We start from the raw sequence: 21,586 nt of genomic DNA, 5'->3' as shown, positions 1-21,586 counted from the left end.
TTCTACTGTACTGCTGTTGCTATCTAAAGTATTAGAAATTTGTTTATTCTGAGTGTAATTCTGACACTGTATCATTAAAAATTATCCCCCAAATGTATGGGTTTTATGAGATAATTGGAAATTTTATAAACTGAGCATTTGATACTAAGGAATTATTGCCAGAAATTTTTAGACATAATAAAATGGAAATTAGATTATGAATTTTTTATATATCCTTACCTTTTAGAAAAATGGAACTATTTGCAAATAGAGTTCTTTGATATCTAGAATTTGCTTCAAAATAATCCAGAAAGATCAGAAGTAGATAAGGATATGGAAGATATGAGATTGACTATTATAAGTGTTGAATGATGAGTGATGGGTACTTGGCGGGGGTTCATTATACTGGTCTACCTTTGAGTATGTTTGAAATTTCCCGTAATGAGGATTTCTTTTTAACTGCCTAAGATGAGCTGCGATGTAATCTATAAAAGGTGTGTGATTTGGCTCTTTTGTTCTGTGAGGGAATCATTTGGGCTCTGACCCTCACCCTATGTAGTTCATTCCTCTGTCATCTGCCTTCAAACTAAAAGCTGTCTGGTGATTTGGCCTGGGCCATCAGGGTCCTGCATTCATACAACCATGAAGTCTTTGCTGACCACTCTTCAAACAGGCAGAACTGTACAGGCCAGTTCATATGAAAATGCTCTGAGCATACCCACAAATATCAACACTCAAGATGGGTGAGCTCTTCCCCGTACCTCCCAGTACCTTCCAAATAAATATCAAGTATTGGTTAATCCCAGTCTTAGATGTATGCATATCTTTCTTAGAACAACAAATAGAGCTAAGAATGGCAGCTAATTAACCCTCAGCCTTACACAATGATTAAGCTGAGGGTGAGCACAGCTGCAGCTTCATTGCTAAGAGCTTTATTCTTCTCAAATGGACTGAGCAAATGGAAAGAGGAATTTGCTCCCAATGGCTCTTTTATAGTGTTTTGGAAAAGGTCAGAGAATGGCCTCTTCCTCATTCTCCAATGTCCCAGCCCTTTGTTTCCGATCACTTATGGCCTGTTTTTTAAATAACTGGTAGAATCCTTATCCATAAATTGTCTCAGATACCTAACTTTGATTGTTATTTATTGCTTATCTTTGACCTGGTTATGATTGTATAATAAATTGTGTCACTAAGCATGAAAATTTTATAATTGATAACAACTACTAGGAAATGGGGACCATAAAGTAGAATTAATTATTTCAACAAGGCATATTTGTGTAGCTTATATATACTAAGCTTGTGAGCTCTTAGACTGATGAAAGGTACATAAATGGACTTCTAAGAGGATCCTACTTCCTCCTGTAACAGCATGGACCTGGCTTCTACACATCCTACTCTACTACACTTGAGAAGTGGCAAAGAACAATTTCTTTAATTGAAATTCAGATGAAGCTCTAAAAACAATAAACCTACCTGTTTTCAAAGCTGACTGTCTTTCCAGTGTTGGGTCCCCAATGTTGGATCCCCCAGTAATGGGTCCATGATTAAAGGAGAGAGACTGATACAAAGCGAAGGTCAAGCAAAGCTTTATTTCGTGCCAAGCATTGAGAATCAAACCAACTGGCTGGGGCCATGCCTCTTACAGAGAGCACAACCCCTCCCTGCCTCACAGACTAACTTTTATAGAGCAAAGGCCATGTGGTTGGGCCTGGCCACACAGGTGGCGAATGAGATTATAACACACAGAGAAAGCTGCACAGTCATGCTAGGTCACACATAAGTGACCAATTGAATTACAGTTTACCCTATAGTAGACATTTGAACTAGCCTATCACCTTGGTGAGAATTGGCGCCCAAAAGGCGGGGCCCACACTCCTTGGTAGCTAGGGAGACAGTATGTGCGCTTTACTGATTGGATGTCTCCACCTGACCCGACTCATCCCTGCATTTGGGCTGTTATCTCTACCTGACCTGACCCACCCACGTATTGGGGCTTTGTTACCTGGGACTAGTTTCCTGGACTTGCTTTTAAATAAGCTCCCCTGCGGGGGGGTTGGGGGTGGGGTGTTAATTTAAGTTTTACTGCATAAACAACAAAATGGCTGTTCAATCAAGGTGGGGCCGCTCTGGCTAAATAGGCCCTTACAGCAGGAATGCAAAAATATATTTTTTTCTAAAAAAGACATTAAATATGGGTACATAGACATAAGATTTCTCCTAATGCTTGTGACTTTTTTTTTTAAGTGAGAAAATTGTGAACTAGAAATATATGGTACAACATAAAGCTAACTTCAAGCTGTTCTCTTTGTGAAGAACTGGCTCTCTTCTAAAATGTCACATTGATAAATTCCAGAAGTCATTCTAATCAGTACTTTCAAATGTGGATGTAGATAGGCTATAATTCATTGTCTTAACTTCTCTGACACCTTATGTAAAGGAAAGCTATATTTATATGTAAGTAGTCAATCTATCTGATATTTTAAAAGCCAGAGGAGTAAGTCAAGTCCAAAAAAATGTGTAAAGGACTTTGGGTTCTAACTCAGTATTATCAGCAGAATCCTGGCACCCTGCCCCCTCTAAAACCACAGGTTCCCATAGGCTAATTCAGATCTATTTGAAATATGCCATCCATGATGTGTTGGCCCTAGAAGAACTGAAGATTCATTGAAAGGATGAACAAAATCAGGGAATACACATTATTAAAGAGAAGAACATATCTGTTTTGTGAATTAAAGAAGTTTCACAGAAATGATTCTGTACCATCATACATGGAAAAAAACAAAATATCAGAGTGCCTGGATGGCTCAGTCCGTTAAGCATCCAACTCTGGATTTCAGCTGGAGTCGTGATCTCAGGGTCATGGGATCAAGCCCACAATGGGCTCTGTGCTCAGTGCAGAGTCTACTTATCCCTCTCTCTCCTCCTCTGCCCCTTTCCCTCCTCCTCTGCCCCCAGCCCCAGTTGTTAATGGATCTCTCCTCCCCATCTAAAATAAATAAATAAATAAATAAATAAAATCCTTTTTTAAAAGGTATCAATTCTGGTACCAATATATTTATAAATGTGTTTCCCTACCTTGTTATTTCTGTAGAAAGGAACTCGTTAGTTGTCTTACAAGGGATACTAGTATATAATAATGTAAACTAAAAGATCCAATTTTATGGTACTTTATCAAAGTATCGTGATTTTCTAGAAAACACAGGATGAGAAAAGAAAGCTAAAATTATCTGACCATGGGTTTAGGTTTTGAATTGCCAGGTAGTGAAACACATAGAAAGAAGTTGAGTCAGAGTTGCCTAGAAGGAATTAGTGGCTTCAGAATATAGGGGAGAGATGACTCCTTGACAAAGCAGGTATCCTAATCAACACTTGATAGTTCTACTTTGTGTAGGCAAGTTTTTATCTAACATAACAATCAGTTTGCTAGGTTTCCTGAACATCCAGTTTGTCTAGGTCAAAAAGAATATTAGCAGTTTATTATTTTTTTGCTATATCATTGTCCAAAAGTGCTGACCTACAAAAACTTTGTTACTTTCAGCTTTGCGCAGTGGCAGTATCGTAGCCAATGAAGTTTATCCGAGGCGCGATTATTGCTAATTGAAAAACTCTGTTACTTTTTTAAATATATATCTCCTTGGTAGATTGATTCTTTTAAAGATGGTAAAAACTATACCTTATTTGCTCTTATATGGGTTGCATTCAAAATGTGCCTGTTGGGGCACCTGTATGGCTCAGGGACACCTGCATGGCTCAGTCATTTAAGTATCTGCCTTCAGCTCAGGTCATGTTCCCAGCTCCAGTCATGTTCCTGGGGTCCTGGGATCCAGCCTGCTGAGCAGGGAGCCTGCTTCTCCCTCTGCCTCTGCAGCTCCCCCAGCTTATGCATGTAAGTGTCCTCCCTCTCTCTCTCTCTCTCTCACACACATTCTTGCTCTCTTAAATAAATAAATAAAATCTTAAAAAGGGTGGGGAGGCATTGAAGAAATTGCTCCCTTTTGGTAAAGAAGAAAATACAACTTTGTATTATCATGCTTGTATTTATTTTTCTCACTTGTTTTTTTACCACTGAACCAGGTAACAGCTATGCTACCAGCATTTTTAAAGCAGGAAGATGAATCCCTAGGGTGGTGATCTATAATATCTTTTCTGGGTTTGTTTTGTTTTACAGTTTTGTTTTTCATCATTGTAGATTCTGGTTGGTGTGTCCTATAACAGCACTAAAATTTCACCAATTCAGTGTAATTAGGATGTCAACCAGGTTGGTAATTTTTAATGAATTGTAGGAAATTTTAAGTAAATGAAGACCTAATATGTTTAAGCACATGTAGGAAATACTAGTAAAATGTTTATACTTGATGGCTTTAGACTCTGCTTTACCAAGGACAGAGAGGAAGTGGATTTTTCACATTCATAAAGTAGAAAAGATGGTTGTAACAAATCCTAATATATTCCTCAGTCAGCTTCAAAACTTTACCTTTATTTAAGGTTTGGGTGTTTTTATAGGCTATCAAGGACTTTTTTCAGACAGGCTAAATATTCTTAGATAATATTGCTTCATACTTATTAACTTTCATAGCAACCCTTTTTAAAGAAATAATAGAGTAAACTTCAGAATAAGTTGCTGTGTTAGAATTTCTATTAATATTTGTTACTGAAGTGTGCAGGATGTGTTGCACACAGTAGGCTACTGGTAGTCTTGGTTTTCTTTATAAGAAGAAATGAAGATAAATTATTTAAACAACACATTTAAATAATATATATTTGAAATCATAATAATGCTCTATGGTGTTTTAATATGGAAATTTGAGAGTTTGAAAACAACATAATAAAAATCCTCTAATTGTCCAGGGATTTACTTGTATGGACAAAACATCTGGATGATTGAATAACATGTTGCCTTTTTAATTTGGATATTTGAGATCATACTGTGTCTTAAGAGAAACATTATAATTATGGAAATATTAGGAATTAATGTAACCCTACCAATGTCTGAGTCTGAGACCCTTAATTACCAAGCAGTTATCTTTATATTTCCTTACTTTTTAAAAAACCTTCCATTCAGTATCTGGCCTGGGCAGGGTGCTTCCAGTAACAACGCTCACAGTAATTCTTACTTTAAAAAAATGTGTCTGGCATGTCATACTAATCATTCCTACACAACAGCAATAACTTCTTTCTTGTGTCTTACTCCTTATGTTTGTCCTGTAAGAGATCCTAGAGCTTAATGCTTCTTACAGGTGTTGAATTTTTGGTCATGTCATATTGGTGAGGAATTTGCATAATAAGCAGCACAGGAGTTCCTTTAAACTACAGGCATATTTCTTTCCGTGACAAGTAGTGTTCCTGGAAAAAAATCATAAATCAAAATGTTTTAGATATATTTGAAGAATTTTCTGCTTAAGTATACTATGGAGGGACCTATTGCCAAATAAAGCACTTATAAGCTTGAATTTTGAATGCCCCAATTTATCTTTTCTTGAAAATATAAGGATATTTTCTCCCTAATTCAACACGGCCTTCCCTCTGAAAGCATTCCCCAAATAAGTCATATTTTTTGTGATACTCAAGTGCTGAGGGCAGCCTACAAAAACCCATATAGCTAAGTGCCTGTAGGCAGGTATAGATAGTACCTTACGATGCAACTGCTCACATCAGCAAGGTTATTCAGAGCATTGTGGCCACATGTACTCCAATGACTGACTCTGTCGAGACTGGCTCCTGTGATGAAAACATGTTCTTCGTATACAGTCTAATTCAACATAAGGGAAGTAAGGACAAATGGAGACCTAGAGGAGATGGAACTTTGTGGTTTATCTAGCTTTGAGTTAGATTTTTATAAGAAAAGCTCTCAAAAAGATTGTTCAGCTACAGTGTGTGAATAATAAATAGTCCTGCTCCATTGGGGGAAAAGGCACATAAGCCTGCCAGCCACCCCTTGTCCTCTCTAGGGGGATTCATCTACCTGAGGAATGTATACACTTTTATCTAGGCAAGGGTTTAATAGGGCTGGTGTATTTTAACATTAGCCTTATTCAGAATGGTTCCGTTCCTGCAGAAAATGCATTGTTTCAGTGGATTCACATTCAGAGTATTGTGGATAGCTTCAAGTTAGGATTCATCACATTTGAGTTCAAAGGAGTCTGTGTCCAATTTGGTGAAAGGTGATTTAAAGTTGCAGTTATCAAACAAGACAAAGAAGCCATTAATTTATATATGGGAGTTGCATTTGGGGAACTCTGGCTGTGTTGCATATTCATAGTTTTCATGGTGGAGCATGGATATCTTAAAGGTGAAAAAAGGGTCTAGATGTACTCCTTGATAATGTCTCAGTACTTGGTTTTCTTTTTTTTTTTCAAAATGGAAATATCTTTCTTCTTTTCTCATAAAAATAGTATGTACTTATTAAATTTCTCTTAAATCAACTATCCTTTAAAGATTAAGTATTTAATTTTCATTTGAGACTCTTTGCTTTGCAAACTCAAATTTGATGAAACTCAGCAGAGTGTATTTGTCAGTTAAATTTGTCTCATTATAATCTTGGTGTAAATTTAAACACACTGACCTCAATGTTTAGCCCTGGCTTTGACCTGCTTCTCCTTAGTATTTCCCTATGCATATTTTTTGCCCCTTAATTAATATAAATCTAGACACAGGGATTAGCCATTGCTCCAAGTTTTTGGTTAAAAAGTCGATTGCTGACCCTGCAACAATAACCTCTAATTTATTGGTTTGGAAGTCGATCTCACAGCTGCTGTATATATTAATTTATGATGAAAATTCTCTTCTTCAATTTACTTTTTTAGAAAATATCATTTTGGGTTCTCCTTTTTAGAAATCACCAATGATCTCTTTTTTGTTTAGGGAAACACTAATAAGGAAATGGATGGACTAGATCAGTACTTATCAATTTCTTCATTCTCCCAAAACTGCCCTCTTCCTCCACTAATAGCAATTAATCAGTGTCTTTCTTAGTTTAAAATATAGCAAATTGTATTTAAGGTGTTTTTCTCCCGTGAAGCATCTTCAAGTCTTTGGCATCTGATGCTGTTTAGTAGGGGGGACTGCGTAAAACTGTTGAAGCAACGTGTTTCTTATGTTGTCAGTGGAAGGCTCTGAAAGCACAAATAAGACATTGAAAAGTGAAGCAGACTCTCGGTATAAATAGGCACCATTCCTTCCTCACATGGGAATGCGTATTTCCCTCACAACTGTTCTCCCAAGGAGTGATTCAAAGACTATCTTTTTCTTTCCTTTGCTTGAGGAATTTCTGAAGAGTCAAAAACATTTAGTGTAGATTTTAATTAACTTTTTCTTTATTATTTCTTTAATGAAGGTGATTTTAAAAGATTACAATGGTAAAAAGGGACCAAAAGATGACTTTTTCTCATTCTAGAGTAAAAAGGGTTTTTTTTTTTAATGATAGGGATAAAATTATGCAAAAATTATATATTTTAGGTCAAAGGTCTTTTCTATTCCTCTAAAAAAAATTTTTCCTTTCATTTTTTTACAGCTTCAGACAAGTAGTAAGTTTGTCACTCTTTAAAATTGGTCCTCTTCCTTCTGTAGTCACTTTTTTTTTACCATAGCACTCACTATGTGGGTTTATTTACAGCTTTTGTCAGGAGAGAAATAACTGTGTCTGCTAAGCAATTTAGTTCCAACAGGAAGACTTACTCTTCCTGTGTCTGTTGTCCAACTGTTCTGTAGTCTCTTGCTCTCCACATGAGCAGAAAGGTTTCAGCTGTTATTCCCAGGTAGGCATTTGCCACAGGTATCTTTTCTATCATTTAAAATATGTAGAAGTCATGAGATTATTAAGTAGCTGAGTATGGTTCATGTAATTCTCTTAGATCCTCACTGTATGCTACATATGAAACTCTAAATGCTATTTCTTTGTTGGTTAATTTATTTTGCCATTTACACTTCTGTCCTCATTTAGTCCATTTCTATATTGTGGTGGTTTGGTAATATAATAGGTTTGTTATTGATAATTGGAACTGTTCTAATAATATTTATTAGCGGTAACACCTGTACCTGGTTTATAAATGGCATAGCATGGATTTTAAGTGAATACATTTTTAAAAATTGCTAACAGCACACTGTTTTCCAGAGTGGCTATAGCAGCTTGCATTCCCACCAACAGTATAAGAGGGTTCCCGTTTATCCACAACCTCTCCAACATTTGTTATTTCCTGTCTTTTGATTTTTGCCATTTTAACTGGGCTAAAGTAGTATCTCATTGTCATTTTCATTTGTATTTCCCTGATGGGGGGAGGTTCCTCAAGATGTTAAAAATAGAGCTCCCTATTACCCAGCAATTGCCTTACTATGTATTTACCCCAAAGATACAGATGTAGTGAAAAGAAGGGGCATATGCATCCCTATGTTCATAGCAGCAATGTCCACAATAGCCATATTGTGGAAGGAGCCGAGATGTCCTTCAACAGATGAATGGATAAAGAAGATGTGGTCCATATACACAATAGAATATTATTCAGCCATCATGAAAGGATGAATACCCACCATTTGCATTGACATGGATGGAACTGTAGGGGATCATGCTAAGTGAAATAAGTCGAGCAGAGAAAGTTCTAATACGGTTTCACTCATATGTGTAGCATAAGGAATAACATGGAGGACCACAGGGAAAGGGAGGGAAATCTGAAAGGGTAGAAATCAGAGAAGGAGATGAATCATGAGAGACTGTGGACCCCAAGAAACAAACTGAGGGTTACAGAGGGGAGTGGTGTGAGGGGATGGAGTAACAGGGTGATAGGTACTAAGAAGGGCACTGGGTGTTACATGCAACTAATGAATCATTGAACCATACATCAAAAACCAGTGATATACTGTACAGTGGCTAACTGAACATAATTTTAAAAATTAAAAGTAATTTTTAAAATTGCTAACAGCATAAAACACTGTACAGGATGTTGACTGCCCTTTGTGCACTCAGAAGGATCTCTCCACCTAGAGACCGTGATGCCTTGATCTCTCCTTCCTGTCTTAGTACAATTCCCCATGTGGCTGTCCCATTCCCTCTTCAGGTGACCTTTCAGAGAGCACCACCTTCTGAGACCATTGACATCACCCATGTAGCACTAAGGATCACACTCTATGATCACACTGACTTTTAAAGAATCTTTATGTACAGAGGAATTGTTCGTGAAACTTCTGTATTTTGCTAGTATTTGCCTAATATCCTCAGGGACCAGGTGTGGAGACTGGAAAGAATAGTGATCCTCTTAAGATGAAGCATTAGGTTTTTCCTTCTGACTGCAGATAGAAATAGCCAAAGCAATGTGAACCACTGGGCTTTTGCTTACATTCTCACATCAGCTTATTCATTACTGCCTTCTACCAACTGCCTCTTTCACAAATTCCAAGAGAAGAAGCAATTAAGAGAAAGAGAATGAACCACATCCGAGGTCATCTAAGAAGTAATGTAATTGCACATCATTTTTTGAAAGAGATAGTGACTAGAACTTCTTATATATAGCTGTTTCCCAGCCTTTGTGACCCTGCAGTGCTTTCTTACTCATCTTTATCCTGTCCACATTAGCCCAGGGACTCTTTACTGCTTTACTTCCTGTAGTGTGTAATATAAAAATAACTGATCTACTGTATGTGTTTTCAGAGTGCATACGTACAAACTCCAGCTTCACCCCAGGCTCTTATTTGACTCCTCCCTCAAGCCTGAAGTGTATCCTTCTCCTCCATAAGAATCACTGAGCTGGAGCTAATGGCAAAGTGAAATGGACCAGCACATATTTATTTCCTTAGGACAGAGCTTTGTGGTGTATCTATCCTTGGTTAGTTTTTCTCCTCTCTCCCTTTTCCTATTAGCCAGTCTCTTCTCTTTTTCTGTATTTTCAGCCTCTTTGTTTCTCTGCTGCTACTTCTCTTCGTCTTTTCTTTTTTTATCCTAATTGGTCACCTGTTGCTCTCCCTTTTCTTTTAACCTTTCTTTCACCCAGAAAAATGTTCTTTAAAAAAGAAAGAAAAGAAGGATATCCAAACTATGTTTTATTTGGTTTTATTTTAAAAGAACTTTATTTAGTGTTATCTCTATAACCATATGACTTAGCTCGTAGTGTCTGTTGATCTAGTATAACCTTGGAATATACCATTTCACTTCACATGCCAAGCAATGGCTGCTGTCAATCTCATGTGCCAGGGCAGGAATAACCTCACAAAAGGTTATGGTGTCATCTCTGAAAATGTGGCTGAGCCCTGTGAGTAATGTTGGAATTGTGGCCATTCTTAGCTAGTACATACCTTCCGAATGCCATGACCTCTTCCTCCAGTTGAACAGTTGATTTCTGTTTATTTTTTTTAAACAGTAGCTTTTTAAAATCTAGTTTGGGAACTATATTAAAGCCCTGTGCTCTGTAAGTAGCATTGCCAAAGCAGTATCACATGCATGGGAAAATTTCTTTTTTGATGTTCTGAACTTCTTTGTCCTGTGTATGGATGGCAAGGCTTTAAATGAAACCACTGGAGGGACACCTGGGTGGCTCAGTCGGTTAAGCATCTGCCTTTAGCTCAGGTCATGATCCCGGAGTCCTAGGAATGAACCCCACATCAGGCTCCCTGCTCATCAGGAGTTCTTGTCTCCTACTCCTGCTCACTCTATCTCTCCTCTCTCTTAAATAAATAAATAAAATATTTTTAAAAAAATAAATAAAACACTGGGGTTAGTCTACAGTATAAGATGGTTTATGTTGTATAGCTCTAAGCTGTTGTCCCTCACTGTATTTATGCCTGACTTCTCTAAGTAGTACTGGCATACCTTTGCATGCATACATCTCTTCAGCAAACCTTATGATGGCCCTTGCTAGACTGACCAATATCAGGTAGATCATGAGCACAATGAAGGTTGTACCTTGCCATGTTAAGAAAGATTAAGTCAAAGGAGCTAAATTATACTGAATGTTGAATATGTCAAGAAACCTAGAGTGTTGCCCTGCTCTCTCACCTACTAGATAAATTGGTGCCCTCATTTGTGAATTAAGATAGTACTTCTGACCCTATCTTGCCAACAGTATTGTAAAGATAAAGTGGTGTGTATAGGCCTCTGTAAACATTTTGAAGGCTGTGAGTATCCTTGTATGGAGGTATTGAACTGAAGGTCTTTATTAGCTCTGCAAGTTATGGTGAACCTGGCCTCTGAGATGTCTTTAAGGAAAAAAAAAAAGCCATTTTATTTCTCGCACAAGATCTTTTAAATGGCTTATTCATAGTTTTGTGAGTTTGGAGTTTCATATGTAATGGAATTTACCTTCTAGAAGGAAAACTAATAAGAAAAATGAATTGTAATTCAAACTTGACTTAATTATTTCAATTTGCTTTAGGCTCCTATCTTTATAATCTAAAAAATTGAAATATTTAGTCTTGTCTTCTGTCATCTATAATATGAAGCCTGCTTCTCTATTCACAGCCCACAAAGTGTACAAACTGTGTGCCTGTATGTAACTCCATCTGGCCAAAGAACTTCCCAAGAAACTTTGCCTTATTTCAAGTCAACTGAACTTTTTAAACCTTTACTCCCACTCCTTTTGTTCTTTTGCTTTTACCCTGTATAAAATGTCTCAGACCCCAAGACAGCTTAAAATTTGTCAGGATCTATCAACTGACAGACTCCTAAAGTTCAGAGACTATGTGTTCCTGAGGTAGAAGTGAAACCTAGCTATTTTTAGGCAGGATTGAGTAAATTTAATTATTGAACTATCTCTACTTTATTATCTGGATTGTTTGTAATATTTTTCAAATACAGCAGAGTGGACCTCTGCTTCTAGCCACAAAGGAAGTAACAGGAATTAGATTTATACTCTTACCTTACCCAACTAGAAAATCAGACACTGAACTGTGGTTCAGCCCAAGACCAAGATGGCTGAGAAAGGAGAAACAAATGTGGGCCCCACATTTGTCCCAGCTCACTGCCTAGAGGTAGTTTCAGTACAGGGAGCAGTACAGGGAGGAGGAAACCCAACAGAGCACCCAGCAGTCTCATTGAGTTGAGGAGACAGAGATAGGGGTTTGGGAAGACCCAAGTGGCTTGTGTTTGTGGGAACAGAGACCCAGAGAAGAGGGACTGTACAGAGAAAATGCTCCAGAAACTGAAAAGGGAGCCCCTCAAGTCTGGCTAAGTTTAGATCTTTGCATATGTCAGAAAAAGCCACTTGGGGCCAGGGAAGGAATCTACACAAAGCAGTAGGCCGAATAATTCCTAAAGCTCACACAAGGCTGTCTGTGAGAAGAAAGACCTCCCAATAAGTGAAATTTACGTAATCCTCAGAAAATACTGCCTTAATATAGTAGAAGGAAATTATCTCTGCACTAAAAACTGCTTTGGATCTACCCTAACAAAATTTAAGAGCAAGCTTGAAAGAATCAAACTTTGACTAAATAAAGACATGTTAGATCAAAGTACAGCATTCTTTAAGGGAATACAACAAATATCAACACCCAACAATGTAAAATTCAATGTTGTTCATCCAATAAAATATTACTGGGCATTTGAAAAGCAGGAAAATAGAATCCGTGCCTGGAGAAAAATTAGTCCATAGTAACAGACCCAGAAATGACAGAGATGATCGAATTAGTAGACAAGAATGCTCAAACAGTTATTATAAGTAAATTCCATATGCTTAAGATGGTAGGAAAAAACACAAACATGGTGAGGAGAAAAAATATGAGGAAAATGGAAATGAAACTTCTAGAGATAAACAATATAGTACCTGACATTGAAAGTACATTGGATAGCATTAACAGCTTGCATACAGTAAAGGAAAGTTGAAAAACGAAAGTGAACATAGTGATAGAAACTATCAGTAATGAAGCAAGATAAATAAAAGTCTAAAAAATAAAATGAACAGAGCCTCAGTGAGCTGTGAGATGACATCAGGCTATTTAAAATACTCGTAATTGGAGTCCCAGAAAAGGCAGTCAGGAAAGAAAAAATATTTTAAAAAATAAAGGGAGGAACTTCCCCTTCCAGTAACAGGGACAACCATATTTACCTTCCCTCCTGAAACAACCAAAAGAGACAAAATTTATTAAACCATGGTTTTAAAGACACAGAACTCAGGCAGGAAAGGTTAGTGATCCTTGATACACAGTAGGAAACAAAGACTACTGCCCTCTGAGAGTTTCAGTCTGTAGTGCTAGAAAGGGAACCAGGGTGGACTCCAGCCGACTCTCTAAGTTGAGCAAACAAAACTGAGTCCAAGAAAATTGAGGCAGTGAGAGTTCACTAGACAAGAGTACAGAGAGGAGAGAGCTGCACACACAGAGGGAACTCCAAATATCCTGGAAGCAGTCGGGAAGAGGATGTATGTGGTTATGCCATTTGAAGCCTTCCCAGTTTGCCTGAGATGTTGAGGCAGCATATAATGCTGAATCTTAATTTTAGGTCTTATACTATAAGAACCACCCTAAAGGATTAAAGGAAATAGTGCTTTTCCCATCAGCCAGACTAGAAAAATTCATAATTCATGGGACATTTGGATACACAGGAAGGAGTTGCTTTGGATTATGGAAAATAATTAGCCCTAGACTAAGTAAGCACTGCTTCAACCTACCTACCTGGTCATAAAAGCAAAACCAGACAGGGTTAAAATGTCTCCAGGAACAAAGCTCAAGAATATTTCTAAGAACACAAAAGTAAGGGGCGCCTGGGTGGCTTAGATGGTTAAGCATACGACTCTTGATTTCGGCTCAGGTCATGATCTCAAGGTCGTGAGATTGAGCCCAGTCTTGGGCTCTGTGTTGGGCTCTGTGCTGGGCCTGGAGCCCATTTAAGATTCTCTCTCTCAGGGAAAAAAAAAAGTTTTCAAAAATAAAAAAACTTAATAATTAATTTTTTTTAAAGAATATGCAAAAATAGCACCCAACAGGGCACCTGGGTGGCTCAGTGGGCTAAAGCCTCTGCCTTCAGCTCAGGTCATGGTCCCAGGGTCCTGGGATCGAGCCCCATGTCAGGCTCTCTGCTCAGCGGGGAGCCTGCTTCCTCCTCTCTCTCTGCCTGCTTCTCTGCCTACTTGTGATCTCTATCTGTCAAATAAATAATAAATAAAATCTTAAAAAAAAAATAGCACCCAACAGGGTAAAATCCACAGTGTCTGGCACCCAAAGATTATCATCATACAAAGAAGCAGGAAAAGGTGGCACGTGGTAAGGAGCATAACCACTCGCTGGAAACTAACCTAGAACCAACACAGATGTTAGAATTAGACTGAATAATGGTTGGTAATATACTGAATTTGATGAGAACTTTCAACACGTATCAAAGAAGCGTGATGAACCTCATGCAGAAGAAAGAAGAAAACCACACCCAGGCACATCATATCAAATTGCTGAGAGTGATAAAGTAAAATTCTTAAAAGTAAACCCATCCCCAGAAAAATGGTCATTTTATTACAAAAAACGCAAAGATAATGACAGCTAATGTCTATTGGAAAATTGTGCAACCTGAAAGATGGTCACACTATATCTTTAAAGTGCTAAAGGAAAAACTGTAAACCTAGAATTCTATACCAAGTGGAAATATATTTCAAAAAAGATATTTCCAATAAAACATACCAAAGGTTATGCACATTCTAAAGTAAAATTTGGCATTGGAGAAAGGCCTTTATAAGCAAGATGAAAACCAAAAAAAGCATAAAGAAGAAAGATCAACAGATTTGACTATGTAAGAATTGTTTAATTCTATATGGCAAAAATACCTAAATTGCTCACAGATAGCAGTCTTGCAACATATATAATGGACAGAGACTTAATATGCCTAAAAGAGGAAGAACTATAAATCAACAAGTGAAAAACCAGCAACTTGGTAAACATTTGGGAAAATGATCTAAGCAAGCAATGCATAGAACTCAAAATACAACCAGGAAACATAGGAAAAGATCTTCAAACTCTAGTAAATACCAACTGGAGATTTCATTTCTTAATCACTGAATTGACAAAAAATCAAAAGATTAGTGACACAGTTTTTAGGAATGTAAACTGGTACTAGTTTTTTTTTTTTTTTTTTTTTTTTTAAGGATAATTTGGAGTCACCTGGCAAAATGTAAAATGCACATAACCTCTGACCAGTAATTGCACTTCTGGGAATACCTCCTGTAAAAATACTCACAAGTGCTTTAAGATATAGGTACAAGGACCTCTCCATGACATTATAATACCAACAAACTGGGGAAATCTTACTGGTGTCATTAGGGAATGGTTAAATAGATGCTCTGCAACCCTGAAAAAGGGAAAAGGCAAATAAATACACAATACTATGTAGTTTGATCTATTAAAAAATAAAACTGGCCAAGTACACATAAACACACACACACACACACATACATATTTGACTATAACATGCATAGAAAATTTTTAGAATTTTTAGCTGTTAAAGTTTAGAATTTTAGCTGTTAAAACGCAGTTACCCTCTGGGGAATTAGAATTTGAAGGTGTAAGGTAAGAGAGGATTTTCATGATTTACTTCTATATTTGTTTTATTGTTTGACTTTTTAAGGGTTAGTAAATAATTTAAAATTTTTATATAATTAAAAAATTTTAAGTATTAGTAAATTAAAATGAGAAAACCTAAAGTTAGATTTTAGTTGATGAAAGGGCAAGCTTTTAAGTTAAATTCTGAAGCATTAGTAATTTTTAATTAATATTTTCAAATTTATCTGGGTCCTAACCTTCATGTAAAGTAAATGCCTGAGAATTGTCTAGTATGTCTTTTGCTTAATAAGAATCAAAATACCGTATGTATGTTAAACTGAGCAGAAACTTACGTTGTGGTAGAAAGGTGCAAATAACTATTCTATTCAAACTTTGCAGTAAGTTGTTGTTACCAAGACTGTACTTTGTGAATGTTCTCTGTGCCTCGTTATAGTTTCAAAGCATCAGCCTGTTTCCGTTCACTCAAATTACTGATGATTCATTCCTAAAATTATAAAGTTTCCCCTCTGTGTCTCCTTTTTTATGAATAATTAGTAATGTGTGCATTTACTGCTTACTTGTACTATGTTAATCTACAGAGCCTTAGAAACTCATTAGGAAATAAAAATAACACATTTCAGAAATACAGGAGAATTAATTTCCACTTTTTTCATGGGGTTTTAGTAAAGAAGTGTTGTTTCAGCTCCTCTTTGATATCAGCAAAGTGATTCCTAGAGCTGTACCCTCTTGAGAACAAGGGAGCATAGGAACAGGCATCATCTTTCATCTACGAGGCATCAAGGGAAAAATGTACCCCTCTTATTTCTTCTGTGGTCTTCCTAATAGAAATTAGAATGCTTTTTGAGAAATTTCAGTTTTTACTTATAAAATGTGTAATGTGTGTTTATTTTAATACATTATTTCAGTGACATACATGGCCTTTGTAGTAATCAACCAAAAGATAGGATGGGAAAAAGTTTGTTAACACCAAGGAGGAAATTCTTAAATGACTGTGACGTTTTCCTCTTTAAATGTTCTCTAGTCTAACATTCTTTAAATAGTTTCAAAGGCAGTAGGTGTTATGCAATTTAAGTAGTCAAATAAGTGATAACATTATTATCCCCCATGCTGTCATCCCACCCCCAGACAATCTATTTACCGTGTAGATTTTCTATTTGTGGCTCAGAAGATAAAAATTAGGTCTGACTTCATGTCTTAATTATGAATCCACATGATCACAGTTGGGTTCTCACCAGCCACCATTTAATGACTTCACTGCCCATGAAAACAAATGTTTTTATGATGGAAAAAAACTTAAACCAAGATCTGAGTACATCTCTGTTAGTCCCAAGGCATGGAGACTGCATGTGGGGCAGTGCCTGAACCGAAGCAGATCTTTAGGCATCACCCAGGCGGCCCCTGGTCATTGTCAGGGTCATCAGTGGACTCCAGGAGGAAGGAAAATGTTCTATAGGTCATCCCTGGGGAAGCCATAAAATATTGTCCTTCAAGAATCACCATCCAGGGATGCCTGGTTGGCTCAGTTGGTTAAGCATCTGCTTCAGTTTAGGTCGTGATCCCAGGGTCCTGGGATTGAGCCTCATGTCACTTCCCTACTCGGTGGAGAGCCTGCTCCTCCCTTTTCCTCTCCCCCTCCCCCTGCTTGTGCGTGCATGCGTGCTCACTCTCTCTCTCTGTCTAATGCAGAAATAAAATCTTAAAAAATAATAATAATAAAAGAACAACAATCCAACAACAGTGTGCGTGCACTTAATGCCACTGAGTTTGTACTATTTGAAAATGGTTTAAATGGTAAATTTTATGTATATTTTACTACAATAAAACAAATGGAGAGGATCACTATCGACTTTCTAAAAGAGCTGCCAGGGGGACGCCTGGGTGGCTCAGATGGTTGAGCGTCTATCTTCAACTCAGATTTGGTCCCAGGGTTAAGGGATCGAGCCCCGCATTGGGCGCTCTCTGCCTCTGCTGCTCCCCCTGCTTCTTCTCTTTCATTCTTTCTGTCAAATAAACAGATAAAATCTTTGATAAATAAATAGATAATTAAATAAAAGCAGCTCCCTAGGGACACCAAACAGTTTATCCTGAAGGTTGAGTAACAGTTTGACCCAGGATGGAAAAGACAGGAGTGTTGAGAAGCAAGCCCTCTCTGCCCGCCAGTGCAGCTGAAATGGAATGAATGCAGCAGCATTAACACCCAAGCAGTGAGAGGGTAAGTCATGGCTGATAACTTCTCTCCTATTCTTTTGCCAAGCTTCTTAGTGGTAACAATAATGAATATGGTGCTAACAACAACAGCTAAGTTTGAGCCTACCAAGTACCAGGCACTATATTCAGTGCTTCTCATTAGTTTTCTCATTTAATCTTCTCAACCACCTTATGAGGTAGACACTAATGTTAACCTGCTTTTTGTAGATGAGAGAATAGCTTCAGAGAGCTCAAGTGATTTGCCCAGTTAAGGATGGTCAGAACTTATTTATAGGTAAGGAGTTTGATTCCGGAGCCTAATTCTGAACAGCCAATTACATGGCCCCAACCATGATCTGTGTGTGACACATTTGAGTTGCGGCTCCTATGCATGGACACCACATTGATGCCTTAAGCTCAGTCACTTGGTTATTCAACAGTTATTTACTAAGCTCTGGTTCAGGCCCAAGGCCAGGGAAAGAAAGAAGGAATAGTTAAAATATTCAGGTTAAAGTCCCTCTGCCTTTGAGAAGATTAAAATACAAAAGTCTGACAGTACTCACATTATCACAAACCAGAAGTTGTGGCCAAAACATGTATTCATTCACCATGAAGGCCATGGTGACCAATGATGGAAGCCCTCTGCCTCGGGATGCCTGCTCCACCAGGATGTCCTACAGCTAAAAATCTCTCTACCCATACAATCTTGTGGCTAGGGTACATGGTGCTCCCTTATACAGAGTCCAGAATGCTTTTATCAGCTTTTCTGCAGTCTCCAGCCCTATGTCTGGGTACGAGACTCAACACCCTTCATTCAAGGGGTAGAAGCATGAAATGGGGCATGATATAACAGTAACTCCACTCTTTCTCAGTCATCAGACATCCTTACCAGGGTGGGTCCTTAATAGCCAAACACATTAGACCCAAGAGGTAGAGTCAGCACATTCCACTCCCCTTCCATCTGCCCCAAACAAAGATGCCTTGTCTCCTTGAAACCACCCCCCCCCCCCATTCAGAGGGCCCTAGGAATCTGTACAAAGAGATCATGAAGAGAAAGAGGAGAACTCTGCATGGGTAAGATTCCAGAAGCTGGTTTAAGACAAATCACCCTCAAACACAGCATTGTTCTTAACTGATTTATTCATCACCAAAGTCGATTGTAGCACACTCACTTGCACATTTTATAATGTACACATCACTCAAAATCTCCTCTAGGAACACAATTTAAATTGTGGGCTCAGAATTGCCCAGCTTAGGGTAAAGTAGAGGAAACTGATTTTAGTTCTGAAGGACTTCAGAACCTTTACACAACCTTTATATGTGTGAGTGCTCCCTGCATATATTCTGTGTAGCATCCATTTTCTTATGTGTTTAGTAGTACCTCTGCCAATATTGACATTTGGTGATTATAAGGTGCCAATATCTTTTCCAGGATACCTCTAGCTACAGGATAGCTTGCTCTTGGCATTTTAACAGTACTCTGCAAGTCTCTCTTGAATGAATGTCCAGGGGTTAGCAATCTTTTCAAATTATTCTTCGTCTACCCCAATGTTTTCACAGTATTCTGTTTACATACTTGCCTTCACACAAATTATTCTCACAGATTTATGAACATAAAATCATTTTCCTATTCATTATTAAAGTAGTCATTTAAAATTGGCCTATTAATAAATAGCCATTGCAATTATTATTAATTACTATAATTTTAGAGAATCCTCAGGCACTCGATTCAACACATTTATTTTTAGCGCCAAAACTTGGAAAGAACTGTTTTAGACTCTACAGGAGATTCTATGAGGGCTATGATCACTGCTACTATGGGAAATATTCTTCTAGCTATTACAGTCTAATGGAGGGTGGGTCAGGAATAAGGGAAGTACATAAATAGCATACTGTTTGTTGAAGCTTAGAGAGGGTGTGGCTAGCAAGGTTGGGGTCAGCTGGAGAGGATTATTCTGAAGGAGTATAGGACAAAAAAGGAAATTGTATGGATGAGAATTTGAGAAGGATAGCTGACCAGAGAGGACTTACATGTCAGGAAAAGAGGATGGAGGTGTTAAACATGGCTTCCTATCATTGGCCTCCAGGCCCAGGAAAAGCAGCCTCTGAGGGTGTGCTATTCACTGAACAGTGTCCTTTCAAAATTCATATGTTAAAGCCCTAACTCCATGTGACTGTATGAGAAGATAGGGACAATAAGGAGGTATTTAAAGTTAAACGAGGTCATGGGGTGTACTAGTAGGATTAGTGTCCTTACATGAGGACACTTCTTCTCCCCGTCTTTGAGCACACAGGGAGAAGGTAGCTGTCGGCAAGGCAGGGAGAGAGTCCTTACTAGAAACCAAATTGACTCACACCCTGATCTTGAACCTTTCCAGCTTCCAGAACTGTGAGAAATAAGTTTTTGTTGTTCAGGCCACCTACTCGATGGTATTTTGTTGTGGTATTAGTTTGAGCACACTAATACAGGGTGTATATAAAGTTTCAGTCAAAATGTTGGTAAAAATACTCTACATTGTATACTAATTCCTATGGGACTGTGGGTGTTGACTAGACCTGGATTTCCTTAATTTATTTAAGATATGGCACTGCCCACTGGTCTTGAAGGAGGACCAATGTTTGTTTTATCCCAAATTTTAGACAGAAGGGCAGGAAGACGACATCCTTACTCCTAGCAAGATGTCCTGCATTATAGAAGGCTGATGGTAAATATCTGTTTGACTGAATTAAGATGTTGCTATTATTGAGGCATAAGGGAAAGAGGGCCTAAACAAGGAAGTCACCAAGAAGAGATTTGGGGTTTGGGCATTTCTACAGTCCTGAGAACTAAGTAGGTGTACACAGAAAAGGTTGTACGTTCACGTGTGTATACCCACCCTGCGGCTCAGTGTCTGCACAATCAGGAATCCTGGTTCTCTTCATTATGAATAGTCTGGATCACTGTTTCTTATTTTGTGACGATATTTTTACAAATCATACTTCTGAACATTTAAGAATATAAGGTTTTGTGGCATCTCTACTAGCTAACTTCATCTTTGCATCACTTTTTACCACATGAATGAAGCACAGACTGAAATGCTCTTGAGTTAGCACTCAAGGCTTTGAACATGTAGTTATGGTCATAAATCATCCAGAAAAACACTGACCTCTAGGATGACTAAAATTCTAGAAGCCTGTTTTCCTCCATTTTCTGCTGTTTTCGGCCAGTTGTCTTAACTACTAACACATTTACATGTTGCCATAGGAGCTAGGCATTTTTTTTTTTAATTTTTTATTTTTGATAAACATATATTTTTATCCCCAGGGGTACAGGTCTGTGAATCACCAGGTTTACACACTTCACAGCACTCACCAAATCACATACCCTCCCCAATGTCCATAATCTCACCCCCTTCTCCCAAACCCCCTGCCCCCGGCAACCCTCAGTTTGTTTTGTGAGATTAAGAGTCACTTATGGTTTGTCTCCCTCCCAATCCCATCTTGTTTCATTTATTCTTCTTCTACCCACTTAAGCCTCCATGTTGTATCACCACTTCCTCATATCAGGGAGATCATATGATAGTTGTCTTTCTCTGCTTGACTTATTTCGCTAAGCATGATACGCTCTAGTTCCATCCACGTTGTTGCAAATGGCAAGATTTCATTTCTTTTGATGGCTGCATAGTATTCCATTGTGTATATATACCACATCTTCTTGATCCATTCATCTGTTGATGGACATCTAGGTTCTTTCCATAGTTTGGCTATTGTGGACATTGCTGCTATAAACATTCGGGTGCATGTGCCCCTTTGGATCACTACATTTGTATCTTTAGGGTAAATACCCAATAGTGCAATTGCTGGGTCATAGGGCAGTTCTATTTTCAACATTTTGAGGAACCTCCATGCTGTTTTCCAGAGTGGCTGCACCAGCTTGCATTCCCACCAACAGTGTAGGAGGGTTCCCCTTTCTCCGCATCCT

General features: G+C 38.0%; 1 protein-coding gene and 1 non-coding gene across 2 annotated transcripts in view; both read left to right on the top strand.

Annotated features, from left to right (window-relative positions):
* Positions 1–21,586, top strand: part of UBE2E2 (ubiquitin conjugating enzyme E2 E2) — a 390,132-nt gene that overhangs the window by 342,978 nt on the left and 25,568 nt on the right. The gene's annotated exons all lie outside the window — the stretch shown is intronic.
* Positions 3,516–3,649, top strand: LOC132012605 (U4 spliceosomal RNA). The gene has a single exon (XR_009402632.1). It is a non-coding gene; the product is annotated as a U4 spliceosomal RNA (small nuclear RNA).

Source organism: Mustela nigripes, chromosome 2, assembly GCF_022355385.1.
Source record: "Mustela nigripes isolate SB6536 chromosome 2, MUSNIG.SB6536, whole genome shotgun sequence".
NCBI classification, from domain to species: domain Eukaryota; kingdom Metazoa; phylum Chordata; class Mammalia; order Carnivora; family Mustelidae; genus Mustela; species Mustela nigripes.
The sequence above is the reverse complement of the archived record's forward strand: the minus strand, read 5'-3'. Positions and strand labels throughout refer to the sequence as shown.